The sequence below is a fragment of the Asparagus officinalis genome, chromosome 5 (assembly GCF_001876935.1).
Source record: "Asparagus officinalis chromosome 5, Aspof.V1, whole genome shotgun sequence".
NCBI lineage: Eukaryota > Viridiplantae > Streptophyta > Magnoliopsida > Asparagales > Asparagaceae > Asparagus > Asparagus officinalis.
The window spans coordinates 62,274,300-62,281,195 of record NC_033798.1 but is presented as its reverse complement, the minus strand read 5'-3'; positions in this window follow the sequence as shown (position 1 = coordinate 62,281,195).

Genomic DNA, 6,896 nt, shown 5'->3' with positions numbered 1-6,896 from the left:
GTATGTGTGTGTGTATGTATATGTATATAACATACATACATACATATACATATACATATACATACACCTTTCTTTTTCCCCTTATGTCATACCTATACACACACACACACATACATACACCTTTCTTTTTCCCCTTATGTCATACCTAAGATTGTCATGGTTGCTTATTGAGTCTTAGGCTCACCCCTATTATTTTTACATCTATTTGTAGGTCGCAAAGTAGATAAAGACAAGTAGATTACAAACCCCGACCAAGAGGATTAGCTCCTGTTGTGCGTGGTGAAAGCCTTGAAGCGACACGAACAATAACTCGAGATAAATTACAACCAATAAGCAAATCACAATCACAGAAAGAACAAACTATTTATGTGGTTCGGCAAGTTGCCTACGTCCACGGGGCAAGGAGGGGGAGTTCTTACTATTAGAAATCAAGAGAATACAAGTAAAGTTACAAATCTCATCGATCAAACCCTAAAATAAAGCTCTAGATCTCTCATAAATCTCCCACAATTGGATGCAACAATCCTCTCCCAAAGACTGCTAAAAAACGTCCTTGTTTAACCCTAACTAATCAAGATTCGAGTTATATACTAACTCAAAACGAAACGGGTTGAAACCCAAAGCCCAGCCCAAAACAGTCTGTGGTCGACCGCCGGGTCGACCATAACGGTATCACGATCGACCGTGATGGTCGACAAAACCAAACGACAGAGACTTAAATTGATTATAGGAAACTCACGGTCCACGGTCGATCGCGGCGGTCGATCGAATCTCATCCCGAGATCAAAATCACCTACAGGATTGGTGTGGTCGACTGTCACGGTCGACCGCCTTCAGATTCGAATCCCACTGCCCTCTTGTGCACGTTCGCAGTCGACCGTCGCTGACTCGCGGTCGCCCGCCAGTCTGCCTGGCTGAATTCTCCTGCTGGATTTCCTGCACTTCTCTCATCGCGTTCGCTAATTCTTTAATTCTCCACCTCGGTGAATGTTTCTATCAAAACTAAGCCGACACCAAATCATCCAATAGTCTCACTTGTTGCATTCATGACGTCATGGAAACACCCCATGATAACGGACTCAATTCACGACAAGTCTGAGATCCAAACTAGAGCTGAAACGATCTCCCCATCTGAATCAAAATCGACTACATCGAAAGACTGCATACGTATCCTCTTGCCAAGGAATCAAACCGAACGTAGTTCACCCAAATGGCCTCCAAAGGCCTCAATACTGAAGGATGTTCAAAAGCTTCAAACAATAACCAAATTTCACTCCTGAAATAACTTTGGTCAACATATCTGCAGGGTTGTCGTTCGTGTGGACCTTCTCCAATATGACATCTCCTTCATCCAAAACATCACGAACAAAGTAGAATCTGACATCGATGTGCTTTGTGCGCGCATGGTAAACCTGGTTCTTTGCCAAATAGATAGCTGATATGCTATCACAATATACCCGAATGGTCTCCTGTGTGATCCCCAAGTCCTCCAATAATCCATGCAACCACAACGCCTCCTTAACAGCTTTCGTCAACACCATATACTCCGTCTCTGTAGTAGAGTGAGTCACTGTGGACTGAAGTGTACATTGCCAATATACAAGTGCACCTGCCAATGTAAAAGCATAACCTGAAGTGGACCGACGCTTGTCAAGATCTCCAGCATAATCTGAATCTGCGTAACCAATACAATCATGTTCATTCTTCTTATCCTTATGGAATACCAAACCAACATCCATGGTACGTCGAACATACCGTAGAATTTACTTCACAGCCTCCCAATGACCCTTCCCGGGGTCGTGCATGTATCTCGATACCATGCTCACGGCCTATGACAAATCTGGCCTCGTACACACCATCGCATACATCAAGCTACCTACTGCACTGGCATATGGGACCTTCAACATGTAATCTCTATCCTCAACTAAAACATGCAATATCAACGCTGAAAGCTTGAAGTGGGGAGCCAATGGAGTGCTAACTGCTTTTGCATTGCTATCAAAGCTAAATTTCTTCAACATCTTCTGTAAATAGCTCTTCTGTGTAAGCTTCAAACTCCCCTTCACCCTATCTCTCTCGATCTTCATACCCAATATCTTCTTTGCCTCTCTAAGATCCTTCATCTCAAATTCAGATGACAGCTCCTCCTTCAACTTTCGAATAGCCGAAGAATTCCGGGAAGCAATAAGCATATCGTCAACATATAAAAGTAAATATATGTGCTCACCATCATGTAGCTTGTGCATGTAAACACATGGGTTATATAGGCTCCTCGTGTACCCGTGACCAATCATGAAGCTGTCGAATCTCTTATACCACTGTCTCGATGATTGCTTCAAACCATAAAGAGACTTTTTCAGGTTGTAAACTAATTCTTCTTTTCATGAAACTTTGAATCCTTAGGGTTGTGTCATGTAGATATCCTCATCTAAATCTTTATGTAGAAAGGTTGTCTTCACATCAATCTGGACCAAATCCAAATCTAACTGTACCACTAACGCCAATAAAATTTGTATCGACGAATGCTTCACAACGAGTAAAAATACCTCGTTGTAGTCAATGCCCTCAAGTTGTGCATATCCCTTGGCAACTAATCTGGCTTTAAACCGAATGTCCCCAATAGAAGATCCCTCTTTCTTCGCATATACCCACTTGCAACCTATAACTCTCTTACCCTTAGGTAGATGTACAAGTGTCCAAGTGTCGTTCTTCTGAAGAGACTGTATCACCTCCTCCATAGCTTCCCTCTACCTGATCGAATCGGGGCTAGACTCTATCTCCCTGAATGTGGATGGAACCATATCATCAACGACCTTCACTAATAATATATATATGGCCATGACATCATTATACCTAGCTGGCCGACGAATCACCCTCCTTGGTCTATCTGCTGCAATGGACCCCTGAACATGACCTTGTTTCTGAGTCTCACATTCCATTGTATCCTTAATCTGCCCGGCTGTCATCCTATCTCCTCCCAGTGTCACCTCTGTAGGAGCCTTGATGGATACAATATTCTCTGGAGTGGGTGGAGTCACATCATCCTCCACTTGCTACGATATATTAACTGTCTGGTCTCCCTCCACCTGCTAAGGGACTCGAGGTCTTATTATGTATGCCTCATCGAATGTGACATCTCTGCTAATAGCTATCTTCTTGTCCTAGGGATCCCATAACTTAAAGCCTTTAACTCCATCTCTAAATCCCACAAATACTGTTTTCCTCGCCCTCGGATTTAATTTACCATCACTGACATAGTAATAAGCTGGACACCCAAATATCTGAAGTGACTCATAGTCATTAGTCACCGAACCAAACCAACACTCCAAAGGAGTTTTCCCGTCTATCGCAGTGCACGACAACCTATTCACGAGATGACTCGTATAAACCAATGTCTCGGTCCAAAAGGATCTAGGCAATCCACTCTGCGTCATCATACATCGTACCTTCTCTAGCAATGTACGATTCAATCTCTCAGTCACCCTATTCTGTTACGGTATCTTTCGAATTGTGAAGTGTCTTCTAATGCCGTGATCCCGACAAAACTACAGAAATGGATCACTCTTGTACTCTCCACCATTATCTGAATGTAGAGTCTTTACCTTTCTACCTGTCTGCAGTTCCACTTTCTTTTTTCACTTCACAAAAATATCCAGGACCTGATGTTTATGCTTCATAGGGTATACCTAATTCCTCCTAAAATAATCATCAATGAAAATAACAAAATAGTTGGATCCACCAAGAGATGTGTTCTTGGAAGGACCCTAAACATCTGTGTGAATATAATCCAATGTACCTCGGGTGTTGTGAATAGCGGTGCCAAACTTCACTCTAGTCTTCTTCCCAAGTACGTAATGCTCACACAGCTCCATCTTGCAGGTCTTAGCACCTTTCAATAGCCCCTGTTTTGCCAATGACTGTAGAGACTTATCACCTGTGTGTCCAATTCTCATGTGTCATAAAGTGGTAGTGTCCTCCTCTGTAGTGATAGAAGCTGCCAGACCCTCTGTAACTGTCTTTCCCTTCAAGTAGTATATGTTGTTTTCCCCGACACCTCGCATCACCACTATAGAACCCTTCGTGACTTTTACTGTAGCATCCTCTAAGATCACTCTATATCTAGCTGCCTACAAAGTCCCAAGAGAAATGATGTTCTTCGTCAACTGTGGCATGAACCTCACTTCCTTCAACTCCCTAATCACTCCGTCATGCATCCTAATCCGGACTGAACCAATACTACCAATAGGTCATACGTGGTCATTACCCATAAGCATGACATCCCCTCTTTACAGCTCCTCAAAGCTAGAGAACCAATCCCTCCTAGGTTATATGTGATATGTAGCTCCCGAATCCATCATCCACTCCGTGGAATCAACATAGCAAATCGACGGTAGTGCAGGACACGAGTAGCCCGAAGAATCTGAATCTGAATGCTCACCAATAGCTTTTGCAACATTCACTTCTGAAGCTTGTGCAGCTTTTCCCTTGTTCTTCCCAGCTTTTTCTTTCCACTTTGGGCTGTCAATCTTCTAATGTCCTTCTTCTTTACAATACCGATATTGGTTTCTACCAACACTCTTATATGCACTCCTATTCTTTAACTTTGAGCGGTTGAACTGGCGGCGGTTTGGATCTCGGCCTCGAACAACTAATGCATCTCCTGATGCCTTCTCGAAGGGTTCACCATCACTCTTCCTTAACTCATAATTCACCAAAGCTGAGATCACCTCCTTGTACCTAACGGTAGTTCTTCCATTGATCATAGTTAGAACGAACGTACCATAATCATCTTCTGGCAACGAACACAAAAGTAACATCACCTTATCTTCATCCTCAACCATGATATCCACATTGGCTATATCTGAAATTAGCTTCATGAAATTGTTGACATGCTCCCTGATGGAAACTCCCTTCTTCATCTTGAACTGGTAAAACCTCTTCTTCAAGTGAAGCCGATTCTCAATGCTCTTAGTAAGATACTTCTTATTGAGTATTTCCCACATTCTCTTCGCCGACGTCTCGTTCATAACATCATAAATAAGATCCAGCATCAAGCATGACCTAATTACTTCACAAGCCCTATTATTCATTTTCTTCCAAACCTTATCCTCCATATCAGCGGGTTTCTCTCGTAACTCAAGAGTCTCCTCTAAATTCTATGCATCCAAGGCGTCCATCACTTGACACCTCCACAATCCGAAATTGATCTTGTCGTCGAACTTTGGAACATCAATCTTCGTGTTATTGATGCTCAGATTCTGTATCGCCTTCGTAAGAGACAAACCTGATGTGCTTGCTTCTCCCATGTTATTGACATAACTCTTCAAATAGGAATTCTTTACCGAATCCTTCGAACAAGCTCCAAGCCTAACCTGTAGCTCTGATACCAATTGTTGTACATAGCAAAAGCCTTGAAGCGACACGAACAATAACTCGAGATAAATCACAACCAATAAACAAATCACAATCACAGCAAGAACAAACTATTTACGTGGTTTGGCAAGTTACCTACGTCCACGGGATAAGAAGAGGGGAGTTCTTACTATTAGAAATCAAGAGAATACAAGTAGAGTTACAAATCTTACCGATCAAACCCTAAAACAAAGCTCTAGATCTCTCACAAATCTCCCACAATTGGATGCAACAATCCTCTCCTAAAGACTACTCAAAAACATCCTTGCTTAACCCTAACTAATCAGGATTAGAGTTATATACTAACTCAAAACGAAACGGGTTGAAAGCCCAAAGCCCAGCCCAAAACAGTTTGCGGTCGACCACGGCGGTCGACCGCGCAGGTCGACCGCGCAGGTATCGCGGTCGACCATGACAGTCGACCGAACCAAACGACAAAGACTTAAATCGATCACAAGAAACCGACAATCGACCGCGGCGGTCGACCAAATCTCATCCCGAGAGAAAAATCACCTACAGGGTTGGCGCGGTCGACTGCGACGGTCGACCGTCTTCAGATCCGAATCCTACTACCCTCCTGTGCACGTTCGCGGTCGACCGTCGCTGACTCACGGTCGATCACCAGTCTACCTAGCTGAATTCTCCTACTGGATTTCCTGCACTTCTCTCGTCACGTTTGCCAATTCTTCAGCTCCTATAGTAGCCAGAGTAGAAGTAATTTTTTTGTTTAACTTTTGTGGTATTTTTGAGTAGTTAGACATGTAATAATGTATATTGTAGCTTATTATCAGACTATGGGGTGTGTTATTGTTCCCTTATCTTTTCTGCTATTTTAGTATTTAATGAATTTTGCTAGCAACCTTGTGATTCTAGGTGTTATATATGAATTTCCACTGCTTTAATTCTGCTTACCAGTATTATTGTTTGATATAAGGGCGAACATAAAAATTAAATAGGTCGACTCTCCCTATTACGGTGGAGTCATGCCCATTTTTATGTATCTCTCGGATCCTACCTCAATAGTTTTGGAGGAGGCATTATAGATTTTGAAGGAAAATACATGCTAGAGTATGGAGAACAAATCATGAGGATTGGCTAGGTCCCACCTTTTGGAGTTGAGGTTTGCCTGCTCAGGTTCAATGTTTTAAGGGTGTGTTTAGTTAGAGGGTGTTGCAATAATAAATGTAGTTATATCTATAAGTAGTTGCAACTCAAGTTGTTGCATTCACATGTAGTTGCAACTCAGATTTGAGCGACAATGTAACACCCTCACTTTTAGCATATGTGGGTGTTGTAACAACATTTCTTTGTTGTAACTACATCCTACCAAACACTTATAAATGTAGTTGGAAGAACTTAGTGTTCCAACTACGTTGATCCAAACACACACTAATGATGTTACAACTACATTTGTAGTTCTAACACCTTCTAATCAAACACACCCTAAAATGGGGGAGGAACATACCAACTAACCAAAAAAATGC